The 13,046-nt window shown below is 33.6% G+C and overlaps 1 long non-coding RNA gene and 1 pseudogene across 2 annotated transcripts; both read right to left on the bottom strand.

The window, feature by feature from the left end:
• Positions 1 to 289: 289 nt before the first annotated feature.
• On the bottom strand, positions 290 to 4,059 carry LOC143588002 (fructose-1,6-bisphosphatase, cytosolic-like; annotated as a pseudogene). The gene is made up of 12 exons (XR_013145014.1): positions 3,834 to 4,059; positions 2,441 to 2,492; positions 2,124 to 2,194; positions 1,974 to 2,035; positions 1,823 to 1,889; positions 1,616 to 1,728; positions 1,427 to 1,513; positions 1,259 to 1,329; positions 1,104 to 1,169; positions 815 to 901; positions 589 to 664; positions 290 to 514 (listed from the first exon to the last, which is right to left on the bottom strand). The product of XR_013145014.1 is annotated as a fructose-1,6-bisphosphatase, cytosolic-like (transcript).
• A 742-nt stretch (positions 4,060 to 4,801) lies between these two features.
• LOC143588001 (uncharacterized) lies at positions 4,802 to 5,603 on the bottom strand. The gene is made up of 3 exons (XR_013145012.1): positions 5,505 to 5,603; positions 5,317 to 5,442; positions 4,802 to 5,059 (listed from the first exon to the last, which is right to left on the bottom strand). It is a non-coding gene; the product is annotated as an uncharacterized LOC143588001 (long non-coding RNA).
• Positions 5,604 to 13,046: the final 7,443 nt, after the last annotated feature.

Genomic DNA, 13,046 nt, shown 5'->3' with positions numbered 1-13,046 from the left:
GAAACTTTTGACACGGTCAAAATCGATCTAAACCGATTAAAACCCCCGTTTCAAACAAATCAAACTGAAGGCCCAGATTGTTGCTATTAGTTGATCCAAGAACAAAAGCAAACAAACTGATTTGGGAAGCAACTTGTCTCAACCAGTTTCTATTAAACAATAAACTTGACACACTCATGGCCCATTGAAAGTTCTTTTAAGTTTTAACCCATTTTACCAACCACAAAAACATTTCCGAAAAAAAAAGAAAGAATTGTTGCCAGCTATTTCTCAGTGCAATTTAATTTTGTAAAATAATTACTGTTATAAAATTAAAAAACACAATATTACAGAACAATTATATAGAAGATATAACATAATTAACTTATAAAAGTGAAATACTACTGCACAATAACAACATTCTTTATGCCTTCTCTTCAGCAGCATACAATGCCTTGATTTCTTCCACGTCATCATAGCTTCCCAAGAATATCGGAGACCGTTCATGTATCTTCTTTGGGACCAAATCAAGAGCCTGCAAATCAAATTTGTTTAAAAATATTTCATTTGGCCCGTTAACATAAAATGTAACCCGAATGCTCAAATTACCCGTTCTTTGCCCGTAAACGACTGTCCTCCGGCTTGTTCCATCAAGAATGGCATAGGAAACACTTCGTAGAGAACCCTGTTTTAATATGCATTTATGTTTAGACCAATACCTTTTTTTATAAATCATATTATCATTTATAGAAAAATAAACTATAAAGGTTGGTTTTAATGTCAGTTCGGTTATGAAGTAACTAAAAAAATATCTAAAATATTAGATAAATTGTACCTTAGTTTTCCATTCGGGCTTTTCTTATCAGCAGGGTACAAAAACACGCCCCCGTAGAGTAAGGTACGATGAACATCAGCAACCATACTGTAACAGACAGTTAGAAAACAGAATTTAAAAAACACTAAATAAAAACAAGACAAAATTGCTGTTCCTTAAAATCTCCAAAAAGACTTGAATAGTTACATGACATAAATGCATGTGGCTAATTTAATGACATTTTTTCATTAAAATTATGAAAGATGAAATAATAATAATAATAATAATAATAATAATAATAAGCAAGTACCTTCCAATGTATCTTAGAGATTTTGCAGGTGAACCATCTGTTGGAAACTTGCATTTTTCCACAAACCTGTAATGCAAAAATAGTTATATAAAAGAAATAAATAAACAATTGAAAAGACACCAACGCGAAGGGAAAATGTAACATGATCAACATACTTTGCAGTAGGACCATCCCAGTTCTTAGCATTTCCTTCATTAACAGAATAAATCTTTCCTTTCTTCGGGATCTGTATAGGAAAGTGTTAGTTACAAATAGAAAATATATATTAATCTGCATATACATGTATATATACAATACACTCACATATATACATATATACTTACCTTAATGTCAGGGTGGGTAAGTATAAACTCCCCTAAAGATGGATCAAGAGTAAATCCATTCACACCAGATCCAGTGCTTAACACAAGCTGAAAATATATGTAATAAATTAATTAACGAAATAAGGTTCAAGTCAGCAATAGATTAGTCCAAAGCTTCACATAACATTTGTTAAACGAGTCATTTCTCACCGTGCAAGAGCTACCGTACATGCAGTTTCCAGCAGCCAGCATATTCTTGCCGGGCTGAAGAACATCTTCTAAACGGGCCTCATCGCTATCTTAATCATGTAAATCCCAAATATCTAGACGAAATGAATTCAAAATATATGGAAATGAATTCATAAGATATATAAACATGAAAAGTAATTTAGGTTAGATGAGTGTCGAATGTCATACGGTTCCAATGGAAACGCCACAGTCAATGTTGGAAGATCCATCCAACGGGTCGAAAACAACACAATACCTGTATAGTTTGCATATAAATTTCTTGAAACAAATAGAGTTAAAAGAAAATTAGTCATAAAGGAGATTAAAACTTTGGTCTCACTTTCCACGCTTGGTTGGTTCTACGATTATTGCTTCCTCGTCCTCTTCAGAAACAAGTATGCACTAACAAAGAGGGATTAAAATGGTTAACAAAGAAACAGTAAAAAGTTTTTTTTTAGAAGTTAAAAACGGTTAACAGGCCGACACTCACTGTTCTGCCACTGCTGACCAAAGCCTTCACAAAAACTTCATTTGACAAAACATCCAATTTCTTCTGTTCTTCTCCCTGAAGCAAAAACAGGCACCAATGAATGTTAAATAACTAGTCACAGGCCCACATTGCATTAAAACTTAAAAATATGCTGTGGTGACCTACAACTCATTTGTCATGTTTGACCCATTTGACCCGTTTCCAATTATCTAAATATTTTGTCTTGGCCCGTTTGAGATATCACATAAACGAAATCAACCCATTAATAGGTAAACGGGTCAAAAACTCCACCTCTAAACAAGTGTTCTATTATTAACTTGCCTGCACGTTGGTCTCTCCAGCAAGTCCAATGAGTTTTGCCAATCCTGCCTGCACGAGCAAACATTAAACTATAAGAATAACTTTTAGTTAATTAGTTCATTTTTTTTATAAATTAGCACATTAACTTTGGAAGTAAAACATACTAGCTTATCATGGTAAGTTTAACTAGATGCTAGTCACTAATCACTAGCAATCGTTTCGGACTATGATATTATTATGGAAAAATAATGTTGCTACAAAAATCCGTGTAGTTGAACTTGGGCCTTTGTAAGCAACAAAGTGACCCGTTGAAGGAGTCTCGAGGCCAAAGCCTCTGGATCACACTCTGATGATCAAGTCAGTATATACAGGTATAGACGTATCAAACAAAATTTGTGAATTCGAATTATGTGAACGAGTCATGTGGGGCCCCTTGGAAAATGTGGTCTTTCCTTTCTTTTCTTCGCAAGGGGTAGTGGGTCGTGTTTGGTTTTTATTGTGATAACAATGCTTGACTATGTTGATTTCATAATGTTGACAGTAACCCTTATATTGGGACCATCTAGTCCAACATAGGTTTAGCCCACTCTCCCTTCTAAAGCAATCTCATTTTCAAAAGGTCCATTCTATTCACATATTTATGTTTGATACGTCTATACATGTATACTGTGCTGGCCCCTTCTTTACGAAAAACAAGCGGTCTCTTAGGCTCCCTAAAACTTTCGGGCCCCTTAAAAGAACTTATATGTAATATATAATTTTGACAAATAATTTCGTCATAGTTTAACGGTAAAGCATGACACTGTGATCCTAGAGGCGAGGGTCAAGTCTCTACGAGTCTACGTCCACACAGTTTAAGATTTTGTATGTTTTTGACACAAAATATGACAAAATCCAACTTTATGTACGGGACGTATCCAACTCTAAAGTAGCGGAACAAGCGTAAGAAAGAGTTCAATTTTCTTTATGGACCAATGACCCAACTTTACTTGCGATAAAAAGATTGTCGAGTGTAAGAAATCTATTTTTTGTCGGAAATCGAAAGTACTAATTTTTACAAAGGGCCCACAGTTTTTTGTTCGGTTTAGGCCTCAAAATGGTTAAGCCGCACCTGGATACTCCGGCCCGAAGTGGACCCAACTCCGGCTATGAGGATTTGTATCAACAAATCCTAAAACCAAAAATCAATGTAATTAAAAGCAGTAAACATTTAACAATTAGCACCGCCAAATTCGGTTTCTTTATAGTGAAGAAACCATAATATTGAAATATACAAGAACATAAAAAATCACAATTTGGACAAACTAAGTTAACTCAAAATGAAGTTGAATAAGAATAAATTGGTTGTTAATATATATTAATCAGAACACAATTGTACGTTTTAAAAATGAGAGTAAGTAACAAGATGACCTTATTAACAGCAGCACAGACGAACTTGCAGCCGAGAACAATGTGACTAAGCAAAATACTAAAGTCGCCACGCGACTCGGGGTGCTTGGATTGTTCGTTGAGTACGAACCGGGTTATGGTCATCAAGTCCGTACGGAAAGCATCGGCGGCATGATCCATCTTATCTTTCTTTCTTTCTTTCTTTCTCTGGCGTTGAAGTTGTGTGTTGACAAGTATTATTAATTTGTTAAAAAGAGTCGGAATAATAATAATAATAATAATAATAATAATAATAGTAATACTATAAAGGAGATTGGATTTCATTGGTTGACAAAATAACGCATATCAAGGTGAAGTTGAAGATAATATATGGGATTTTATTATGTGTGCGTGAATATATATGATCGGGATGAGGTTTATTATGTGTGCGTGAATATATATGATCGGGATGAGGTTTATCTTCATACTATTCGTGTGAACACTAATATGAATAAGATTTAATTTCATACTATTCGTATAGTGCCCTTCATTTTAACTTTCAAACGAGATAGTCATTGATTCTCAATTGATTATATTTATATGAACCAGGTTATAACCCGTGCACTACACGGGATTTGATAAAAAAAACAAAACTTAACTCATTAATTAAATAAAACCCATTTAATAACATATGAAGACAAAAAATAAAGTGCACAATTACTAAAATTAAATTCAAAAAAAAAAATAAAACGTAGGAGTCAACCAAGCCCGACCTGATCCGCTTGTATCATAGTGACTCTTAAGAAGCACGAGGACTTTTCATTTAATGCCGTTCGAGTCAAAAAGGTTTGACCGACCCGTTTGACCCAATCTATTTGATTTTCAACAGACTTTTAAATAAACGCAAATTAAAAAAAAGAAAAAAAAGAAAAATTGGTTAGACCTACATTAATTTAGCACGTTTAAGTTGGTAAATAAAACATATAGTTTTGTTTTCGAACCTTGAGCAAATAAAAAATAAACCAACATACTACCACCATTATCACTTCCGATAAGGCAATGAGATAGCACATTAGGAGCACTTGTGTGTAGAAAAGCTATGAAATTGTTGGCAGCCCATGTTTACCAAATCCAATCCCATTAGCAGGTCTATCAGATGTAGTCAAAACTTTGGTTTGACACGTAACTAACTAACTAACCCAAATATACATATTAGCATACTTTGCCTATAAACTTCTGTTCAAGCTCCTTCCAATCATCCAAACAACCTACATGTAATAGAATTACAAAAAAAATGAGTTAAATGTCATTTTAGTACCTGTGGTTTGTCCAATTACGCAACTTTGGTACCACTTTTTAATTTAATGCAAATGGCTACCAAACATTTCTAAAACTTGCAAATTAAGTACTTTTTATAACCCCGTTTATATTAGTCCGTTAAGTCAGGGGCTCTTGATGTTTATCAGATGTTTGAAACATGTTAAAAAAATAAAATATGAGACCTATGCTGAAACTAATTACAAACCTCAAAGGCTTAAATCCAACAACATACTCAACAAAGAGCATAATGGATGTTGCATCAATTCTGGTATGAATTCAAGAATCCTAGAAAAAGAGTAGGCTCGGGCAATAGCAGGTTGTTATTCGGGACCTAAACACACACTTAGGTTGGGAATAAATTATATTTAAGTAAACCATATAACAGTATGTTACCTTGTCGGGTATAAGGTTGTCATGGTGGAGAATGAAGCCACGCATTTGCTCTGTATTGATCAAGATCAGCAGCATTTAAGGTCATATTTCCTTCAAAAGAAACAAGCATCTAAACTATATAGACAACTTCACTTAGACATAGAGTAAGATAAAGATCAAAATGAAAGATGATTAAAAGTGTCGGCTGGTGTCTAGGCTTTCTGAGGATACAACCTGATAATCCTCAAGTAGTCCAAAACTGCAAACACATTTAGCTAAACGGGTTGGGTTCGGGTTGACTTGTATATACATATATTTTTCAATTATTTTTATAATGTGGTTTATGTCATAATTCATTACAATGGGTCAATGGCTGCCATTGGCTTGGTATTCTTAAGTAAAAATCATCAAAAATTAAATAACTTTTATAAACAGAAAGTAATAGTTTTATATACATTACTATTCAGTTTTAACAGACAGCTTGAATACGGCAATTGATTGTGGCAGAATGAAACCACCGGACATATTTAGAGAAATGGGTTTGAAGAAGCAACTACTCAGTTGGAGGGAACAGGTTTCAACCTGTTCGGAGAATTGTTGAGTACGCTCTCCACAGTGAGGAAGCCATGTGTCAGAACAAAAAGATAGTGCAAATAAAAGGAGAGGCTGGTGTATGGGTTAGAGTAATAAAATTAATAAAATTTGATAGCAAAAAAATATATATTATATTTGAATACTTATATTTGCAATTTACGTATTAATTTACATTTTGCAACTTACAAACATTAGTATACTAAATCGTACAAAATCTTTTCCTATTTCAATCAGAACATGCTACTTAAAAAAATCTCTATCAACTGGGATATCATCCGCTTTTGCTTTTCGTTCACAATTTATACAACTTCAAGTCACAATTAAAGTTACAATAAAATATCTAAATAAACAAACGAAATGGTGAATGGAGAACCAGGAGGGGTCTTGCAACACATGTTGTGATTGCCGATATTAATTGTTCATGTAATTATGATAATTAAACCTCACATATACTTCAGTTTTGCAAAACTTGGTGCATATTAAAGATGACATTATTTGGTTGCAATGAGAAACCTAACTAAGCTCAATGCAATCGTGTATGCAAGTGACTTTCAAATGAGCAATATCACCACTGTCATGTAACAGCAGTTGAGACATTTAAAGCATATAGGGATACATTATTATTAATGTAATAAGTCAATAGATAATGAGTCTTCATTTCTTCAATAATCACAAGTAAAGAAAAATTAAAAAGCAGTGGGTAACCTTGACTCGTTTACTAATATGATAGAGTTTGGCCCGTCCACTGGCTCATTCCAACTGCTTTCTTCTCGTCACAAGATCGAAAGAATATATGGCTGTTGAACATATAGAGTTATACGGTTTTGCTAGTTGTAATTATTATTTATCAAGCATGCTTACCTGTAGATGAAGCAATGCCCAAAAGACTGCCACAAGTGAGGCACGCCATGACAGTTGAATCATCCATCCTATCATTGGACATGAAAGAAATTAACACGAGTTGCAAAATATAACTTACTTCATCTTTTTGTTATTGCAAAAGTGAATTTTTTTTTTACCAAATTTGAAAGCATGTTACATATAACAGAGTACAAAATTGTTACCTATGGGATTTCCAATACGATTGCAAGCTATCATAAGCAGAAAAGCTAAAAGCAATACTTGGTCCAACACCATGTATGAATCATAAATAGTTAATGTTGTAATTAAGATAACAAACATTAATATAACAATAACCTAAATCTTAAAATGGTTCAAACTTCAGCTTCAAAATCCAAATCATGAGCAATTTAGAAGGGTATTCGCTAAAAGTACACATTTGGTGATTTTAACCTGCTCCCTATTTATCTACTTTTAACCAACTTGACCGGTTAGGATCATATACTTACGTCCAACCTAGATTGTCTTTGTATGCGATCAAAAGTAGATCACATATCAATTATCAAATGTAACTTTCTCTGTATTTTTGTGCATGACACCTGTCCAAAAAATGGTTTTAGGTCATAAACAGCTTACATAGGGTCAGTTAAAACCTTTTGAATATCCAAAGTTTATTTAAAATGCCTAAGTCTTCTTTTATAGATGCATTTAGACTAATTCTAATATGTTTTTCAACTTTTCATAATTTTTACCCAAATAACAGTTTGTTTTTTTACAGTTTTACCAGGAGATTAACAAATAAGGATATAAAAAATTGCTTTCTTTTGAGATTTGAACTAAATACTCCCAGCTTACTAAACATGTGCTCTAACCATCTGAGCTGTGAAAGCAAGTTAACTTACATACCCTATCATATGTCCTTTTTTTGGATTATGACCCATTTTCCTATGAATGAATGATGTTATATCAGTTGAACAAAAAAACATGTACAGTTCTCAAAATGGATGAAACATTTATGAGAATACTTATATCAAATAAAAAAGAATGAGGCGTGGGAGGTTAAACCCGTTCTTTACGTTCTATACCAAAGTGAAGCCACGTGTCAGAATTACAGGGCTGTGAAAATAAAAGGAGGGGTTTTTATGTGCATGACACCGTCCAAAAAGAACTTTGTTTTAATGTGGTTTTATTACATTAGTAGATTGTCTTATCTTTCAATTTCATGCGTATGTTAAGTATACTTCAATTTTAAGAACAAAATTTTCCAAAGACGTTTGTGCCTTTTCTTATAAATTATAGTTTGAAATCATCGGTATATAATCCTTATCATTTTACTTCCAAAACCATCTCTTTCAAATCTTACTTAGCACAATAAATTTAATAAATCTTAATATTCATACAAAAACTTGTTACTTGTGTCTAACTCTGTAAAGAATGTTATACAATCGAATGATTTTGACACCAACAACTAGTAAATTAAATATGTTTCACAAGGGAATGTTTAAAGGGTAACTCCTATTTATCCTATGCATGATTCAAATGTCAAGGTGTCATTGGATAATTTGTGTGTTTTGATCGATCTTCATTTATGTGGGGGATTGTTGGAAATTTAGTACAATGGGTTTCCACTAACTAAAAACCCACTAATTATGATGAATGTGATGTCGATGCTCTCAAGTTGACAGGTTGGACTGGTTTTTAGGAACTTGCTATTTCTAGTGGGCATTTGTTACATCTCTTATGTAAATATATAAGAGCATTCACATCCCATTTCATATATTTTTCTTATAATTTAGCTAAAAAACACCATTCCATAAATTTATTTATCATTTTTCAAAATTCTTCCATATTCTATTCCCTATTCATATCATAAATTAATTCTTTATTATTTTTTTCTCTTTTATCTTATTATATAGTAAATGATGATTGGGAGATATGTGATATATTATATGGTATGGATAAAAAATGAGTCACTATATTTAGGGATTTACTTTAGTTGTCATATAACCCATCCATATAATGGGGAATAGATTGGAGAGGTGATTTTGATAATTTTTTAAAATTTACTCTAAATTATATGGGTTTGACAACTTTAGAGAATGGGTTGAGAATGCTCTAACAAATATTTTCTTAATTTTATATAAAGAATTTGAGTTTATTATTTCTTTTAACTCTTGTTTTAATAATCAAACGTCTTGTTTTCTCTTGCATTTAACTTGTTTCTAATTTAGATTAAAAGACTTTTAAGATGGACTCTTGGTCTCATTTTATGATTATAAAATAGTCATGTAGTTCATTTTATCAAGTGGAAAAACGAGGAAAGATAGTAATATCAAGAGTATCTTGGTGTTGAGCTCCATATAATTGATAGATATTATCTCAAATTCTTCAACCATTTTGTTCATCCTTTCTACCATTCTAAATATATGAATTATTTGGTGATACCTTGGGTGCGTGGATATCTCTGGCAGTACACATACTGTTCCGATTGTTGTATCCTGGAAGATAGACGTGCTCGTTTTTAAGAAGCGCGGAATCTATTTTAAGGGAATCGTGTTAAACACGTGCCTCAACCATAATTGTCAACGTCGTTTGCTCGGTATTGTAGTTAAATGAGTTGGATTCAAGAAGATGAAGGTGAAGATGCTTACCGTGCGGACGACTTGAGTTAACCGATTTCTATTAAAGTTTTTACCAACAAATCGGTTTGAATCATTTACAATGTCTATTCTCATTTTGGTTTGTACATGTTATTGCACTACAATATTTCCCTTGTAAAACGAGAGTTTCGTTATTATTATTTTACTTGTGTTAATAAAAGGTAACCCCCCCCCATTCTTACATTTTTTTTCATTAAGGTTACGTATTAAGATTGTAAGTAAGCTGCTGCCCAAGTGGCCAATTATATATTCATGTCATGAAAACATATTTTGGTAAACAAAATACAACATGACGAACATGACGTGAAGTTTAAAACTTAAATCTAAAAAAAAAAAGACACTAGACTTATGAGATATGTTTGTTGCTTGACATGTTTACGGTTGATGTTGGTATAAATGATACGTGACACATGCTTTGTTGACATACATGATAGTCTGAATATACGATAAATCTTAAGGAAAAAATCTCCATTATGGCATTATCCATGGTCACATGCCTTTAGTCGAATTGCACGATTTCCACATAATAATTAGGTGAGAGGTTGTCTATCATTCAAAAAAATTATTATATATCTATCTTATTGAATTTGGTTAGTATCATGTCCTTTTATCCTCCAAAGCATATTAGTTTCTGTTTTTATGAAGTGAATTTGACTTGGTTGGCATAATGGCATGAGTGTTGAAGTTTAGTAACAATTTTTGAATCTCAAATGGACTTGTTAAAGTAAAAATTGCAAGTTTGAAACTCTTTTAAATGATATGTGAGTTCTTTTGATTTCAAGTGTGTGTTCTTGCTTGTAATGGTTTTAATCATGCAACTCTTTTAACCACCAACTTCTTTGATTCGGGAGTGTCTATAAGCAACAAATGCAAGCTTTTGAAGTTTGATAAATTTAGTTATCTCTGTAGTGCTTTATGTAATTGATTCAACATAAAAAAAAGAGAAATCTGCATTTTGTCTCCCTGGTATATGGACCAATTCTACAGGTTTGACATTGAAAATGATTTTGTGAACTTTGGACCATCGTGATATTTGGGCGGGTCAATCTGACTCCTTCCGTTAAATATTTTCGTTTATTTGCAGGGTATTTTAGACTTTTTACAAATGTAATTTTGGCCAGTCACATATGTGCCCCTCTGTTAGTTATATTTTTTAAAAGCTTGAAAAAACCAGCTTGCCGGGATAAATGACAGTCCGACCACCGGGTATTATCTTCTTCCTCCTTCCTCCATACTCTTCCCCCTTCTCCACCCTCCTTCCTCCCTCTTTCCATCCTTCGTTTCTTACCCAACTCAATCACCACAATTTCTTTACAATTTCCCCACTATATATATATATATATATATATACACGACCATCACCACAATACCCATCACCAACACCATCACCGACGCCCGTCACCAACACCATCGCCGACGCCTGTCACCATCACCGACGCCCGTCGCCATTCCCATCCACATCCGACGCCACCACCGACGCCGAGCCGCCATCCAGCCGCCATCCCATCCACATCCGACGCCGCCATGGTTTTCGTGTTCATGATTCGGTTCACATGTTTAATAGGAGTCCCACTAGCAATAGGTCTCTGAATCCGATTTCGGATTCGTCAAATTTCCGTCCGCGTTGTGGTTAATGTCGCCGGTGTAGTCCGGTTGGCGTTCCGTAGAACGTGGAATGTCGACCCGCTTCTCCTACCGTAGTGTTCGGGGTTTTCGGGTTCGACTTCGGCGCGTAAAATCCCGAAGATTATAATTCGGGTGTTTTGATATATGTGTTTATGTATTGTGTAATATATATAAAAGAATGGTTGTGTTCATTGTGTGTTCGGGCTCGGGTTTGGGGATAGCTAGCCGGCTCGTCGTTTTTTAGCTAAAATTACAATAAAAAACGAGCCGTTTCGTCGTTTTTTAGTGAAAAGCTTGTTAAAAAATGACCCATTTCGTCGTTTTTGAACAACAAGTTTGTTAAAAAACGACCCGTTTCGTCGTTTTTTAGTGATAAGTTTGTTAAAAAACGAGCCGGTTCATCGTTTTTGAACAAAAAGTTTGTTAAAAAACGACCCGTTTCGTTGTTTTTAGTGAAAAGTTTGTTAAAAAACGAGCCGGTTCGTCATTTTTGAACAAAAGGTTTTTAAAAAACGAGCCGGTTCGTCGTTTTTTAGCTAAAATTACAATAAAAAACGAGCTGTTTCGTCTTTTTTTAGTGACAAGTTTGTTAAAAAACGACCCGTTTCGTCGTTTTTGAACAACAAGTTTGTTAAAAAACGACCCGTTTCGTCGTTTTTTAGTGAAAAGTTTGTTAAAAAACGAGCCGGTTCATCGTTTTTGAACAAAAAGTTTGTTAAAAAACGACCCGTTTCGTTGTTTTTAGTGAAAAGTTTGTTAAAAAACGAGCCGGTTCATCGTTTTTGAACAAAAGGTTTTTAAAAAACGAGCCGGTTCGTCGTTTTTTAGCTAAAATTACAATAAAAAATGAGCCGTTTCGTCTTTTTTTAGTGAAAAGTTTGTTAAAAAACGACCCGTTTCGTCGTTTTTGAACAAAAAGTTTGTTAAAAAACAACCCGTTTCGTCGTTTTTTAGTGAAAAGTTTGTTACAAAACGAGCTGGTTCGTCGTTTTCGGACTCGTTTCGTCGTTTAAAAATATTATATACAGTATGTATATATATATATGCAGCATATATATATATGCAGCATATATATATATGCAGCATATATATACACAATATATATATATACTATACGGCATACATACAGAACATATATACAACATACATATACAGCACATTGTGGTACTTAATATATATTAGATATTGTGTAGTTTTATTAAATGGTAGCTCAGTTCAACTGGTTTGTGTTGTTTGTTGTTAAACCGGGGGTCCGGGGTTTGAACCCCACCCACTACACAAAATTTGGATATTTAGTTTTAGGTTTAATTATAGACTCAGGGGTAAAAAGGTAATTTCACCGTTTTTTGGTCAGTCAACTTACGGTCAACTGACGGCAAGGAATCAGATTGATCCGCCCAAATATCACGATGGTCCAAAGTTCACAAAATCATTTTCAATGTCCAACCTGTAGAATTGGTCTATATACCAGGAAGACAAATTACAGAATTCTCTAAAAGAAACACATAACCTAGCTTTAAAAAGGGTAGTTGTAGGATGTGATTGTGCAAGGTGTTTGAATTCTTTGTTTTAGCAGATCACATGTTGAAAATAAATACACACAAGTTATGTCAAATATCGGAGAATTTGGAATTTAAATAAAGTCTTTTTTTTCTTATGATAAATTGAAAAAAAAAAATATATCAAATGCATCAAACATCGGTAGTAGTGAAGAAGAAATCGCTACTTTCCTGATGAAAATATGCCTAGGGGTTGCTAAGGAGCTTCTTGAGGACGGCTTATTCTTGAATGGATGGAAAGGCATCCAACTAAAAAACGATTAGAGTTGGTAGAGATTAATAAA

Source organism: Bidens hawaiensis, unplaced genomic scaffold, assembly GCF_021521415.1.
Source record: "Bidens hawaiensis isolate Kalapana, Puna unplaced genomic scaffold, B.hawaiensis_p1.1 tig00035948_1, whole genome shotgun sequence".
NCBI lineage: Eukaryota > Viridiplantae > Streptophyta > Magnoliopsida > Asterales > Asteraceae > Bidens > Bidens hawaiensis.
The sequence above is the reverse complement of the archived record's forward strand: the minus strand, read 5'-3'. Positions and strand labels throughout refer to the sequence as shown.